General features: G+C 32.0%; 1 protein-coding gene across 4 annotated transcripts in view; it reads left to right on the top strand.

Annotated features, from left to right (window-relative positions):
* Window positions 1–16977, top strand: part of LOC145265518 (solute carrier family 35 member D3-like) — a 70704-nt gene that overhangs the window by 11976 nt on the left and 41751 nt on the right. For all 4 annotated transcript variants that reach the window (XM_080121431.1, XM_080121429.1, XM_080121432.1 and 1 more), the window contains exon 2: window positions 13143–13201. The gene's annotated coding sequence lies outside the window, so the exon portion shown is untranslated. The remainder of the gene's footprint in view (window positions 1–13142; window positions 13202–16977) is intronic.

Here is a 16977-nt window from a genome sequence, read left to right as displayed (position 1 = left end):
CCGACAGTATTCATGATAAATTTGAATTTTTGTATAGCAGACAAATGGATTGCAATTGAGCAAGTAGAGATAAATAAATAGAGATGTAAATGTTACTTGACTGTGCCACGTTTGGTTAGAGTTGTTTCAGTCACCAGAATACCACATTTACCTCGTTTTCATTTTGTTGGCTTCGGATAATCACGTGAGAATTAAGTGAGATTTTTTTGAAGATAGTGATTTGAAGGGGAGCAATTAGACCCACGGATGAACAATAAATTAGTCATGCAGAGATACAGTGTTTGAAAGAAGACAAAGTTAGAGGGTTAATCACACCAGAAATGAATAGAGATCTCTGTTTGAGTCCGTGTGAATTATGAGATGAAAGATCTTATTACCATCAGTTGGCCTGATGCACTGGAAAATGTGCATGTGGGTAGTGTGCCTGGAAACTTCTGTCGATCTTGTGGGAGAGAGAATTAATTGTATTGGAAATTCTGTATTGTATTTGGGAATTCTGACTGAAAAGAAATAGTTTAGTTGAGGACCAACTAAATTTGGAAAAGAAGAGAAATATCAGAAAAATGAATATGTGGAAAGGATCTGACCTTTCTTTTACTCAATGAGGTGTGAGAGAAATCTGGAGATTGTTTTTTTTTTAATTAGCAGATAGCTGGATAAAAATGTGGGAGTCAATACTGAAAGAATTCCCCAGTGTTAAATGTAAGAAGAAATCAGGTAACCACAAACCACTGACAGTAGCGCACCTGGGCGAGGCGGGGATACCAATGAGTGCCCTCCACCAAAACCTGGATAACGTGCATGAGCTGCAACCATCGACAAAACCCAAGGTTACAAGCAGGGACCTCAAAGTCAGTCTCTACGCCATTATTAAAAAAGAAAAGGAATAAAAAAACAAATATCAAAAGCGCAAATATTTTTCTGATTGTTTTATGATTTGTGAGAAAGAGAAAATGAGCAAGTAGTTTAAAGGGTGTATGAGCCCTCCTTTGATAGTGAACTGAACATGGTTATCTTTTCTCAGTTGCATGCACATAGGTAAAGTCAAAGAGAAGTACGAAAAATGAAAAAAAAATGAAAAAAGAAACTGTTTTGCATTTACATGATTTAGTCACCTCAATAGGACTAGTAAAGTGGAAAAAAGGGGAGGTTATCAATCGAAAAAAATGCATGTGTAGGCGAATATAAAAAATCCATGACTCATGAGCTGTGGAAGGTTATAAATGGATGGGTGCATGTTTAGTTATTGAATGAGGACCATTTTCTCTGATGATAAGAACTATGAACTACATACAAGTACTTATGCACGCATACATACTACATTATAATATATACAGCAGTACAAACAGAACCATTGGACCAGAACATTTGTACATGCTGAATGGACAATTTTTGTCAGTTGCTTTTTATTGACTTTGATTGTAGAATTACTAGTTTCGGGTCAGGCTTCTGGTGCAGGTCGCATATATGCCAATTATGATTAATTGACAAGTGAAAGGAAGGGGCGGACCTCCACCTAGAGGGCGTTATGGTTATACTTGTATTTAAACTGCAGGTGCATGAAATAAAATGGCGTCTCCAGTTTTGGCGATATAGTGTGGAAGTACCCATAATTTAGCAGTAAAATAATATATTGTTAGTTGCAATTAAGCGGAAAAAAATTAATATCTCCCTTTTCGTCATACAAAGGTTCGACGCTAATTTGCAACCTCTTGTGGACGTCCACTAAGTGTATCAGAAAGTGGCCATTAAAAATGATTAGAACTTTAATAATTCACTATTTTTTTAAGGTTATAACTACTTGAAAAATGTAATTCAAACCCTTATTTTTTTTTTACTTCAATTAAAGGAGCAAAGACCAAATTTTTAAAAAATAACAGGTTTAATAGCAAATTATGCAATATTTGTTTTTTTAAAGCAGTTTTCTTTACATTTTTTTTTTTAAGAAAATCAACATATCTTGACTTGCTTATAAATATATGTATATATATAAATACCAAAAAATCACTTGCTTAAAAAAATATACTATCAAATGGGTAGTTCCATCTTTCATTAAGAATTTATCCATATTTATATTTTAAATTCCATGTATTTTTTAAATAAAAGGATTTTTTAAAGCAAGGGTTGTAGAAAATCGCATTTTCACGTATTTTGCGCGAAGCTGTAAAGAGCTGCTGCTGCTAAAATGAAATTTATGAAATACGGATTTGTCCAAGGGACATAATGTCTCTTTTTTTTATTGTGTGTGTTAACCAAAATTAGTATTTTTCATCCTCCGTAGTTGAAAAGGAAACACACATTCACTTATAAGTCTTTCCCCTAGAACAAAAAGTCCGCTTCATCGTTTTTTTTTTTTTTTTTGTTTTTTAAATTCTTTTAATGAAATACACAACTTTTTGATAGATTTATTTTAATGCTTCTTTATCGACTAATTTTTTTTTTTTTTTTAAATATCTAAAAAAAGAAAACATTCAATGAAATAGAAATATTTGCCATCAGCGTGTGGTATTTACTTGACAATGTAAGCATAACATAAGCTTTCATTAAAAAAGAAAAAAATCAACATGGTTTTTAAAAAAAAAAAAAAAGGTTTTACACTTTGGACTTTACAGGTAAATTTCCAAAAAAACTATTTTTTTTTTTGTTTTAAATTAGAATATTTTCTTTATTGATCTTTTATTTTCAATTTGTGATATATAAAAATTTGGTAGATAAATTAATTATTAAAATTTTAATAGACATTTCAAAATGGGAGGGGGGGGTGAATTTGAAAAAAAAAAGTTTCTCTAAAATATTATATTTGCTTTATTGGAAAGAGCATAAAATTTGAAAAATTGAAAACTATTTAATTCGTAAAATTCTATTGATTTTATTACATAAAAAATGGCTGCATAAAGGCACGCCGGCATTTTGTAAACATTTTGTTAACACTGTTTTTTAAAAAATAAAAAATGATATTTCTATTATTTTTTAAACAACTTTAATAGTTTATTTTGGGAGTATATTCAATACAGGAAATAAACAACCCACTTTAAAAAGAGAAATTATGAGTTTTTTATATTTTATTCGCAGTTTTCTGTTAGGGGTGTCAAAAGTTCCTCCAAATTTCTGCTACACCTAGACGTCCGCCATTCATATTTTTGTAGCTATGAAACATTTAAGTCCTTAATTTCCATTACAATATTCATATTCTGGCAAATGTATAGTTTAGCGACATAAAAAAATTATAAAACTATTTATTTCTGGTATTTTTTTTAGTTTACCGACTCCTCGGCATTCACTTTTTAATTTGTCGACTTTTATAAATTTTTGTGTACACTGAGAATTAATATCGCATTTATTTTTGCGCAAACAGGTAGTTATCCATATTTGAAGACATTTAGTATCCAACGTAATCACTATTGTTTTTGCTGGCGGCCATCTTGTTACCCATTTAGGAAAAAACGCCAAACAGAGCCAAAAGGGCCAAAACATGGCCCCCCAAAACATTTTTCAGTTTCAAGGCCGAAATGATCGCCACCTCAGCCTTCCGGATATTTTTCCGCTTCCCGATATCGAAACGGACAATCTTTTTTTTTCACTTTCTTAATCATTCATTTTTTTCACTTTCTTAATCATTCATTTTTTTCACTTTCTTAATCATATTCATTTTTTTCACTTTCTTAATCATATTCATTTTTTTCACTTTCTTAATCATATTCATTTTTTTTCACTTTCTTAATCATATTCATTTTTTTTCACTTTCTTAATCATTCATTTTTTTCACTTTCTTAATCATTCATTTTTTTCACTTTCTTAATCATATTCATTTTTTTCACTTTCTTAATCATATTAATTTTTTTTCACTTTCTTAATCATATTCATTTTTTTTCACTTTCTTAATCATATTCATTTTTTTTCACTTTCTTAATCATATTCATTTTTTTCACTTTCTTAATCATATTCATTTTTTTTCACTTTCTTAATCATATTCATTTTTTTTCACTTTCTTAATCATATTCATTTTTTTCACTTTCTTAATCATATTCATTTTTTTCACTTTCTTAATCATTCATTTTTTTCACTTTCTTAATCATATTCATTTTTTTCACTTTCTTAATCATATTCATTTTTTTCACTTTCTTAATCATATTCATTTTTTTTCACTTTCTTAATCATATTCATTTTTTTTCACTTTCTTAATCATTCATTTTTTTCACTTTCTTAATCATTCATTTTTTTCACTTTCTTAATCATATTCATTTTTTTCACTTTCTTAATCATATTCATTTTTTTTCACTTTCTTAATCATATTCATTTTTTTCACTTTCTTAATCATATTCATTTTTTTTCACTTTCTTAATCATATTCATTTTTTTTCACTTTCTTAATCATATTCATTTTTTTTCACTTTCTTAATCATATTCATTTTTTTTCACTTTCTTAATCATATTCATTTTTTTCACTTTCTTAATCATATTCATTTTTTTTCACTTTCTTAATCATATTCATTTTTTTCACTTTCTTAATCATATTCATTTTTTTCACTTTCTTAATCATATTCATTTTTTTCACTTTCTTAATCATATTCATTTTTTTCACTTTCTTAATCATATTCATTTTTTTCACTTTCTTAATCATATTCATTTTTTTCACTTTCTTAATCATATTCATTTTTTTCACTTTCTTAATCATATTCATTTTTTTCACTTTCTTAATCATATTCATTTTTTTCACTTTCTTAATCATATTCATTTTTTTCACTTTCTTACTAAAATGTGCATAGTCACTTGACGTTTCACAAGGTGCATGACTACACGGCGGACATTTTAAATGACAAATATTTTTCATAAAATAATGTTTTCACCTCATTTAATAGTAAAAATATTGCTGCCAGTAAGTTTTCATGAGCGGTTTACAAAAGCATATTTTATGTTTTTCGTTCTTTTTTTTTGGGGGGGGGGTTATTCAATTCTAGAATTTGTGTAGTTTAACAGGTGCTTCTGCAGTTTAATTAACCGTTTTTCCATAAGTAACGCACCGACATTTAGCGAGTAGAATACCGTTTAACATTTCACAGAAATTCTGTGTTTAAATTTGGGGGAGGCAGTGGAGGGACAGGAGCGTGTGTGTTGTGGCGGCCGCATTACTTATTAATTTGTGGTTTTGTCTTTACATTCTTTCCTTCCACTTAAGATTTCTTGTAATTTACCCTCTCCCAACCTTACTTTTTTTTTTTTTTTTTTTTTACACACCAACGTGGGGAGGGGAGATTCCAGTTACACGTAGCATATTTAACCTTTTTTGGCATTTTTTCGTTATTGGAAAACAAGATGGGCACCATTTAAAAATGATCCTGGCATGAAATCACTTTACACCACATCCTTTGGGTTCGCTGGCAGCAATTTGTCACCAACACTGATGTCCGCGCACACTGCAAGACGTCCTCTCAGCCCCAAACCATCCACTTGAGGAGACTACGTTGGTTTTGCCATGCCCTTCGTCGACAGCCGACCGATTTCATCCGCCAATCCATCGACCCACCTCCACTACAGGGCTGGAAGAAGCAATACGGAGGACAGCTGAAGACCTGGATCAGGACGGTGAAGGAAGACTCAGCTGATTCTGGGCCCTCAACTCTACGGAATACGATGCTGGAATCGGGAATGGCTCTCGCTAATAGCTACTGCGGCATCGGATCTCGGACGTGATCAACCTCAATTCGAGATGGAGCTAACTCAACGGGTGGAGCCGGCTCAACCGTTCCGCGGTGATAGCTGAAACAAAAAAAAAACCCATTAAAAATGATAGTGATTACGTTGGATACTGTATGTCTTCAAATACGGATAACTACGTGTTTACCCCAAAAATAAATGCGATATTTGTTCCTAGCGTACCCGAAAACTTCTAAAAGTCAACAAATTAAAGGTGAATGCCGAGGGGTAAATAAACTTAAAATTTACTTTATTTTTATATAAAACACATTATTAGACTGAAATAAAACCTGAAAAAATTTATTTTTATTATTTTTTCAACATTTTTTATTAGACTAATTTAGCCTTTCTAAGGTTTGACAAATTGGCCTTTTTAAGGCCAAATTTGGTCTGTTTTACGTTCTTTCATGAACTGTTTTTGGTCGCCATGTTTTTTTTGTAATGTAAGTGCGTAAAAAAAAAAAAAAAGACTAAATTTAACCTTTAAAGGGCCAATCTGTCAAACCTTAGAAAGGCCAAATTTTAAAAGCAATACAGCGGCTTCGATTGTAGTCTAATAAAAAATGATGAAAAAATAATAGAAATGAATTTTTTGCTGGTTTTATTTCAGCCTTTGGGTCTAATGTGTTTTATATAAAAATAGTTTTTATAAATTTTTGTTTATTAAATAATTTACCCACTAAACTACACATTTACCCATATTCTAATATTTCAATACTAAAAAGAAACAGGTCGGAACTTTTAAGCATGGTGACGATTTTCATTCAATTATAGGGTTTGACTTTGCGATCTTCATACAGGGATACCAGATTGGCCCTTTTAAGACTAAATTTTGTGTATTTGGCCTTTTTGGAAGTAGTTTGGCCCTTAAAAAATTTATTTGGCTTTTTTAAAAATTTGGCTTGATTTTTTCTTTTTCTGATTATTTTACAAAGATATTTATTTGATAATTATTATTAAAGAAAATGGGGTTTGTATTACTATACACAGGTACGAAAAAGTTATCAAAAATAAATATATAACAAATAAATGCTATCAAGGCGAGATAAGTTAATAACTTATCTTGCCTTTGACACTAAAAACTTATCCAGGATAAGCTTTTAGTGTTTTTATTTAATGTAAAATGTTTATTCATTTAAAAAAACAAGTAATGTTGAACGCTGCCGGAGAAGAAGAAAAGATGGGCGTGATGTCTTGGAAGACCTAATAATCATTTCAAAATAAGAAATAAAACAAAATGGTGGTAGAAACTCACCCAATAAATGTCACAGTAACATTATTGGGTGGGTTTTACTACCAATGCATGTCAGGTCAAAAAATTATTACATGTGTGTCCTGTCAAAATAAATATAAATTTCAAAAGTTACAAAAAATGGTCCAGTAGAAAAAAATAGAAAATATCCAATTATGTTTTGAAATTTTTGTTTAGAAATGGCTAATCCTTAAAGCCAATTTAAATCAAGGTAGATAAGTCAATTTGTCATACTGAACTAGTCGCACAACTCTTCCTCATATGATAAAATTCAATAAAGTTTATTTTTATTTGTAATTATTTTTCATAATTTTTTGAATTTATACTAATGTCAACATGGCACATAATGTTTTCACCTGTAATGTGTTGGTTTAAAACAACGGCCAGCAACTTGCGGGCCAGATGTGGCCTGCGAAGGCAATTTAATTGGCCCATGAGCCTGATTACCAATTTCTATTTTTAACACAAAAGACAAAGTTTTCGAGTGAAATAAGTTTTGCTGTTATCTTTCCCTGATCCATCCGACTGAATTGGATACTATCATCGTGAAAAAACAGGATAAAAATCCAATCACCTCCATTTCTGCGTAAAAAAAAAAAAAAAATTAAAAAAATAATGAACATAAAACTGAAACTTGGAAGAGCTGATTTAACGGACTGATTGGTGACACATTAGTCGGGGACAGCTTCAAAGGGACAATGTTGTCTCAGTCAGCTTTCTATGTTCTAAATAATATTATTTCAGCACAGATCAATAAGTGTACTAGTACCTTATATTGATCTGTTGTGAATATAAATTACTTTTTGTCCATATTCAAACTTGTGAATATGCAGATCTATCTATGCTTCTCATTTTAAATTCAAGTGAAATTTTGCATTTGACATTTCTCCTAGAACTAGCCTAGGTGCCCGGCATTGCCCGGGTGGTTGGAGGTGTATATTGAGCAAAAAAAAAAAAAAAAAAAGTGGTAGTAGGCAGGCAGGCTTGAACTCGTACAATGAAGGAGGAAAAGAATATGAAAAGTAAAAAATTTGACATCTTTGCTGTTGCGCCCATTGCCAAACCGGAAGTGACGAATGCTTTTAAATTAAGGCTAGTCAATCGAAAAGAGGGGATGACTTTCAAAAATATCGGTGAAAAAAGGCAACCCCTCCTGTAGAAAAGTGCCCCGTTGAGGGTGAAGGAACTAATGTTTTTAGACAATTTTTCGATATTTGTTGTCCAAAGGGTCTAGCTTCAAAACGATACTGATCTTGTGAAAATCCGTTGCCTCTGTCGAAAGTTTTAAGCAAACATGATGATGATTGCTGCATCTTTCCAGATGATCGCCGTCACATTGAGTTCTCCCAATCTTGTCATCCATGCTATCTCAGATGACTCTGCACTCCCGCCTCAGATTTGCACATCTTGAAGCAATTAAATTGGGCAATTTCCATCGAGTTGACTTCCTCTGGAGGTTAAAGGGTATTCCTATGAACAATCGCGTCTCCTCAAACCAGCAGTAGATTTGCAAACTTTGCTGCATGCAGATCATTTTGGTTCGGACTAATAGGTGCAAAGTTCACCTGAACAGGAGTTTTGTGCGACTTAAGATGGTTGATGTAGCCAGCTTTTGACAAAAGCACTCGTTCACAAGTGTCGCATTTCCATTTCTGTGTGTCATGGTTAAGACCATCAACTAAACCTGTGTGGAGCTCTCGCTTCAGATTGCTGTGAGCCTGATTTCTTTTCTCTAGAGCATCACAACTTTCACGTACAAGCTTTCGCCACTTCGGCTTTTGCAGAGTAAGTTCTTCCCATGTGTTGATGTCGATTTGTTAGACTTTCAAATTATTCTTTGTAGAGTCCCTGAACCTCTTCCTAGGGTTGTGTTGAGGGCGCTTGCCATTTTCCAGCTCCCCATAAAAAATTTGTTTTAGCAGCCTACAATCTTTCATTCAAATCAGGTGGCCCACCCAATGCATGTGAATCTGATTACAAGGGTCTCAACACTAGAGTAACATGCTCTCACAAGGACTTCAGTATCGGGCATTTGTGCTTGCCACTTGATGTTTAAGGTACGTCTCAAGCATTTTTGGTGAAATCGTTCAAGCCATTTAATGTATTTTTTGATGCAATGTCCATGTCTCCGATGAAAATAACAGTATGGTTAGCACACAGGTCTTGTAAATGCAGATCTTAGTCCTGTCTGTGATGCCACGATAAGACCACACTCTCTTGTCCAAACTTCCAAAAGCTACAGATGCCTTCTGAATTTGCCTGTGGATTTCAGTGTCGAGACAGTCATCCCTCAACAGAAAACTACTATTTAGCAGTTTTGCATGGTGCTGAACTCAAATTTAAATATGTTAAGGCCTTGGGGACTTTTGGGGCTAAATGGGGAGGGGGGCAAATAGTCTATTTTTTTTTTTTTTTTTTTTTTTGCATGGTGCTGAACTTAAATTTACATGTGTTAAGGTCTAAAACTGCACCGTTTGTTCATTTTCACTAGGATTTGACGTCCCCCTGGGGACTTTTTGGGCTAACTCATGGGGGGTCCATGCATGCTTCACTTGTTATGGGCCTTGATTACATTAAAAAATAATAGAAGCAAACGGAATGTTAAAACAAAAGAGGTCATACAAGGTAGCAGAAATCTAAAGACAAACATATTCTCATTATTAGGGCTATGACAACAGCATATTCTTATCATTGTTTTGACTCTCGAGTATATATCCGACACAGTTAAACAATCAAGAACCACATTACTCTATATAAAAGCATATAAGATATCAACGGATACACACCAGAGAATCAAAACAGTGAAAATATGCTGTTGTCATAGCTCTACTCATTATACATACATGACTTAATGAATGTGTGTGGATGATACTGTAAGTGTATGTACATAAGTGTATACGTTTGAAACAATTTTACCTGTATGTATGAGCATAAGTATCTCGTTTTTGTTTGTGCATGTGAGGTTCGTTTGTGATACAATTTTCAATAACAGTTTCAAACATACACGTCATAATTTCATCCATTTCAGTTCGGTTGATTTTTTATTTTATTTTATTTTTTTTTCATTTTGAAATATTTTGATGTTCTTTGAGAAAAAATAATTTTTGTTAGGCGTTTTTTAATCTCAGATTTTCTGTTTTTCTTTCCGAGTTCTTAGTGTTTATTTTCATTATGGTTTTAAGCATTTAGATTGACAGGGGTCTGCATATATAATTTTTCTTAATTTTCATTAATGGCCCTCGTCCGGCCATTATAATACGATCTGTCTCGCAGGATCAAATGAGTTGCTGACCCCTGGTTTAAAAATCATCAATACTCAAGCACCGAAACATTTGACTTATCTTCCTTGAATCAGTAATAATGGTATTATTTTAGGATGTCAGATAGAATTGGAATTTATTAAATAAAATACTGGATTATTTTCCATAAATTTCAGTATACATTAATATTTTTCCACCACAAGTAAGAAATTCCTAAAGTTTTTCTGTTATTTTATTTGTGACTGGCATATTCCATGGGTGTGTGTTACAGAAGTACAATTTGCTTTCTGATTTTTTTTTTTTATTTAAAAAAAAATTTTTTTATTTATTTATTTATTTTTATTTTTTTTTTTGGACAAAATAATGTAAGTGTTATGGTGTTAGTATTTGAATATTTGACGAGGGAAAACAGTAACAGTTGAATTTGTATCAACGAAAATATACGAAAGAAAGAGATAATTAAGCTATATCTTGGCTCACTGTTGGACTTGTGGGTGACGACCATACTCTCTGCATGTCTATCTCTGACTGACTTTGTAAACCGGTCCTCGTTACCCGGAAGTGACGTCATGGACTAGTTCATTATTTCAGGCAGTAGGGGTGCATCCCCAACAGAATGCTAAGAGATTCAATTTTTATGGATCAATTTTGGTTTCTGATTGGTTGATAGTAGAATGTGAATTAATTTGATTCATCAGTTCCTATCAGCAGCGTTTATAAATAGAATCTCCCAACTTAGATATCAAAAATATTGCAACAGAATTAAAGCATAAAAACAAAAACAAGTCTTCAACCTTTTTATGTCCCAAAATAATTTTTTACATTAAAAAAAAAAATTTTTTTTTTAATGGTAAAACAAACACAAAAACAAAAACAAAAAACTATTTACATCACCTGTTTCTTTTTGAAAGAGGTAATTAAGCTATATCTTTGTTCATTGTTGTACTAGTTGGTGACGACCATACTCTCTGCGTGTCCATGTCTGACTGACTTTGTAAACCGGTCCTCGTTACCCAGAAATGACATCATAGACTAGTTCATTATTCCAGGCAGTAGGGGTGCATCCCCAACAGTAATAAAAACACTGATTTAATTCCAAACGAAATCTTCAGATCAAGAGGGAAAACTGTTAAATTGGCAACACTGTTTACCAAGCTTTCATTTGCATTGATTTTATGATGCTAGCCTGGTATACCAGCATACGATGCAAATATATTGAGGACATTGCGAAGGCTCCTGCAAGGAAGGTGGGCTCCCTTTATCATGCTAGAAAACTGCTCACATCTGAGAGTATCCTGTACCTCTACAAGGCCACCATTCGCATCTGCATGAAGTATTGTTGCCACATCTGGGTTAGTGCATCTACTATTAGTCTCTCCCTCTTGGATAGGGTCCAAAAAAAGTCTCCAATCTAATAGGTCTCACTTAGGCTCCAATCCCTGTCCCATCCCTGTTCCTGTTTTACAAGTATTTTAATGGAATGTGCTCTGATGAACTCATTGCACTTGTGCCCCCATCGACGTACATATCCCCGACAAACATGCTTAGCAGCAAAATTACACCCTTTCACTGAGGTCCCTAAATGCCAGAAAGCTTTCTACTCTAATAGTTTCTTCCCTAGAACAACTAGACTTTGGAATTCTTTTCCTGCTACCTGCTTCCCTAACAGTATTGGTATGCAGAAGTTTAAATGTAATGCAAACCAACATCTTAATCTTTCCTAGGCATGGTCCCAAATAGTAGCCTCTTATGTCTAAGTGGCAATATGCCTTGTCAGGGGTGAAAGTGAGTAAAAAAAAAAAAAAAAAAAAAAAAAGCCTCATCTCTGAATATGCAGGGCCATGAATGGCAAAATTAATTAAAGATCATGGAATATGATGAAGCCATTATTATTTTTTAAATCTTACTGAAAATGTATTTTGTCTAAACAAAAACACATTAAGGTTATATCTCAAAGTATTAAGATATAAAAAAACATGAAATAAAAAATTTCTTTATGAAAATAAAACGCCATAGGCATTGACATTTAAAAAAAAAATTTCTTGTATATTACAAAAAAAGACCCTAAAGTCTGTGCTTTCATATAACTCAAAGAAAATAAAAAAAATTTTTTTTTTTTTTAATTTTCTTTCTCCACATTAAAAAACAAACTTGGTGTCTAATTCTGCCCTCGTGGGGAGACGAAATAAATAGGAACTCAGAGAAAAATTAGTTTATCGAATTAACAATATTATCTTGTTTTAGTATTGGGATGATTAATCGGAATCGGGAATCTGAAAAATCAGAACATTTGGGGGTATTGGAATCGGAAAAAATTGATGCCTATTTTCCGATGCCAAAACGATTTTTTTAATTGTCTTTTTTTCTTTTTTTTTTTTTTTTTTTAAGTAAAATCTTCCATTGCTGGTAATAATGATAAAATAATAAATATTTATTGATTTTATAATATCAGTAAAGCTAAAATCGATAGATTACTCTGCACAAGGGTATTTTGATGTTTAGGAAAATATCTGCATATTTAACACATGTTTTTTTTTTATGTAGAGCGGGGAAAATAACAATCTTAAATAAATAGAGATTTATAAAGAATCGGAATCGGTAATTGTATCGGAATCGGGAACTTAGCACGGAATCGGTAATTGTATAGGAATCGGGAAAAATATTGGAATCATCCCATCACTATCTTGTTTATTCAATATTTTCACTCCCCAAAAATATGGTTGCTTTAAAAAATATTTTGTGATTTTAATAAGTTTATAGTAAATCTAACGATGCAATATTCTATTTCCCTTTTTCACATGAAACTTGTTTTTTTATCTTTAAAATAAAAAAAAAAATTGAGAAACCGAGCTATTCCAAAAAAAAAGAAAATAATAATTTAAAAAGTAAGATTTACACGCCACTCGCTACTTGCTGTTATCCAAATTTTATTTTCAGAGAATCAACGGCTCCAGCAGTTTCACAAGTCACTTGGAAATCATTTAAAAAATTAAAATGTAAGTATGTAATTATTTTTTTTTTTTGTAATATTTTGCCTGGACGTAAAACACGTTTAAATATGATATTTTAATTCGTCCAGATTTCATATATATTATAATAGTCATGATTTCAAAAGTAAAAAAAAAAAAAATTGGATGCCATCAGCTAGAATCGAAACCAAAAGCAAAACTGTAGCATTCAAAGCTGGTGACGTTACCACTGTACCAGCGTGACACGCATATGAACTGATTAAAAATAAACTAAGATAGATGTACAAAATGTATAACGATTTTTTTCATTTTTGGCCCCTTAAAAACTATTTTGACCGGCTAAAGACCTATAAAAGAACGGTCCATTAAAAATCCAATCATGTGAGGCTCCTAGCGCTGCTCTACAACTTTTAGTTTTGGAAGAGATAGTTTGAAAATATGAAGACAGACATAGTAAGTTTTATAAATTAGATTTTTCATTAATAGTTGTTTTCTTTCAAATTTGAATTCTACTTAATTATTAATAAATAATTGTTTTAACTTTTTTTAATAATAAAATTGTCAGTGTAGTCATTGAATTTGAATTATTTTTTCACACTTAAAATGACCCAATCTCTGGCAACTTACAATGGCAGGTTACATAAGTAGCCGGAAGATGCTGAAGTGATTATCCGATCAGCTATCATAAGACAAATTTTGGTGCTTAGAAAGGCTACAGATAGTTTAACAAACAAAAAATTAATTAAAAAATCTGTTCTGAAATATTAAAATAATTAAACAACAAACAAAATACTCTCCCTTTCCCATGTTAAGAATGGCTTTCTAAATATAGCACAAAAATTGACAGTAATCTTTTTTTTTTTTTTTTTTTACATAGGCATCACCACATTATCAAGGCCAAGAGGCCACTCAAGGATAAGGGTTAAAGAGTGTACATTAGAAATTGGACAATATAGTAATCATTAGTAATGAAAATTTGTTAAATTTGATAACTTATATGGAACGGCTCATCAAGAACTTATTTACGTTAGACTTAAAGACAACCATATTGTAGTCAGCCGGAAAGCAGGAAAACGGAAGACAATTCCACAGGCGTGCAGTTCTAAGAAAGAAGCTCTGTTCATGGAATCTACGTTTAGGTTTAGGCACAGATAAAGAGTGGGGGGAATTTTTGATAGTGTTTACAGCTAGACGAGTGTTTCTTGTGAAAGTTTGGCGAGGGGGGACCATAGATTGAAGCTCAGTCGAACACTTTCCATGAAAATAACGATACATCAGAGACAAACTCGCAACATCTCTTCTGTGAGATAGAGGTTGCAAGGAAGAGAAAAGGACATCTCCTACGAGGCTACGAAGTCTATTTTGAACTCTATCAAGGCAGGCCAAGTCCTTTCTAGCAGCTCCTGCCCAGATGTGCCAACAGTATTCCATCCTTGGACGTACCTGGCTCTTATATAGATAGAGAATAGCATCAGCAGGGAGATATCTACAGGATCGATAGAAAGATCCCACCCTTTCTAAAATAAACAATCTGAGTAATGTCCCCTGTTTCTGCAATCTTATTTTTAAAAAATCGATTTGTCACCTTTCTTTGTACAAGCACTCAAATTTTTTAAACGAGAAATGATTTTCAACACGCTATGTAAACAGTTCTTTAGCAAAAAAAAATAAAAATAAATAAATAAAATAAAATAAAACCAAAACTTTTCACTGAAAATTAAGAATATTTTTTGCATATAAAAATATTTGTAAACTGAATTTATATTTTTTTATTTGGTATTAGCAGGGGTGGTGTGCTTGATTGTAAAATGCACTTAGATATATTTTAATTCATAAATATATAGTACTGATTTCAAGTTAAAAAAAGAAATGATTTGCGATCAGCTAGAATTGAAACCAAAACAGTTAACGCTTCAACTGCGTTCCCAACCATTTGAGCTATTGACTGATAGACTTAAAATTAAACCGCTTCAAGCCAGGATTGAATTTGCGTAAAAGTAATAAAAATGTCGGCAAGTTGAAATGAAAATTTTGAATTTCAACTTGCTAACATATTTCTGTACGTGTTATTCATCCATCCAAACAAAGATTTTACTCATTATAAACCATCCTTAGTGTATGATTACTATTTCCTGTTAATTTCAGTGTTACGTGACCAGTAGTTTAAGAGTTTAATATTTTCACGCACATATACATACATCTTCTATTCTATTTATATAGGTTATTGAAAATCAGTGTCTAGAAACCCTATGCTTTTCTCTTCCCACTAATTATGTGATTGGGAAACTTGTGTTGCCCGACATCCAGCTTCTGAAGGAAGGGATTGAAAGACTTTTATTTTATTTTTTTTATTTTATTTTTTTATTTTATTATTTTTTTTTTATCACCGCGAAGTGAAAGTTCAGTATTCAAGGACTCCACTAAAATGCAAGTTAAGATGAACTTCTTTTGGTTTTAACAACCTTCATGATCTGCCTTAGTCATGAAAGATGTCTAGTAGTCCCCTAACAGCCAAGGTTTGTTCAGTGTAATGTTTTACAATTCATATACTGACCAGGAACTTCTAATAATGGAAGTGCTGTTTGACAATTGCGATTTGGTGTCTCTGAGAAGGAACGCCCACATTATAATATGTAGGACGAAAGCAATTTTTCATTACTAAATATTTAAATAAACATTCACTTGAAATAAAACATTCCAAGATGTTTATAAAATAAAAATTCTAAATTTCTAATAAAACAAATTCATTTTCGAACAAGTACACATTTTCTTTAATAAATATTTGTTAAAACAACATTCATTTGAGTATTTATAAAACGGAAAGTATTTCATAAGGTTTATTTTATTTAATTGATATTTATAAAAAATACTTTTGTAAATAAATTTCAATAGAAAATCACTTTTCAGATTTTCTTATGAGTTGACTTACATTTTTGTTTGTTTTAAAATGCAAGATTCATAGGGACCATATATTCAAGGGACACTGGCAAGTGGGAGACACTTTCTTAGCAGGAAGTGACTAGTCTCTTATCATGTGCCCTTTTATCTTTCTGTAAACTATTAGAAAATTTTTCTTCTATATAAATTTAAAAATAGTAAAACAAAATATTATTGCTATTATAGCTTTCGATACAATTATATCAATAGATGATTTTATTTAACCGAAGTTCATTTTTTACTAAATTCTCATTTTTTTTTTTGTATTATTAATTAAAAAAAAACCCCTTTGTTTTTCAGTATTTTGCAACTTTAGTGTAATGATTCAAAACACGGAAGACGAATGATAGCCAGTTATTATTTTTTATGTTTTTCTTTGCTTTTTTTTTTTTTTTTTTAAACATGGAAGTCACCACTTATCAGGCCCTGGATGCCACTCGGGGATAAGGGTTATTGAGTGTACGGTAATCAATGAGACAATATCGTAATTAATCGTTAGTAATGGAGATCTGATAAAGTGTCTTAAGGGGGCTGTTCATCAGGAATTTGTTTATGTTGGACTTGAAGACATGAACTAGAAGAATGAAAAATTGCTAAGATTTTACACAAAGTAACAATGCTAGTATGACTTTCACCCCGAGTGGAAAGAGTTCAGGGAGGTGTTATGAAATGATATACAGAGGTTCAAATTCAAGCATCTGTTTCTTAGATGATAGGGATGGACACGTTATTGTCTGAGGATGAATTCTGATGGGTTCTTATCGAGCATTGTATCAGCTTGTGAGATTTCACAAGGTTCTTCGAATCCACCCGATTCAAATGGGACATCTGATTGTAGAGATGGAGTTTTTGGTAAGATAAGTCAT

This window comes from Euprymna scolopes, chromosome 40 (genome assembly GCF_053919585.1).
Source record: "Euprymna scolopes isolate OS-2025 chromosome 40, ASM5391958v1, whole genome shotgun sequence".
Taxonomy (NCBI): domain Eukaryota; kingdom Metazoa; phylum Mollusca; class Cephalopoda; order Sepiida; family Sepiolidae; genus Euprymna; species Euprymna scolopes.
Note: the sequence above shows the minus strand (reverse complement) of the source record. Positions and strands in the feature narration are given on the sequence as shown.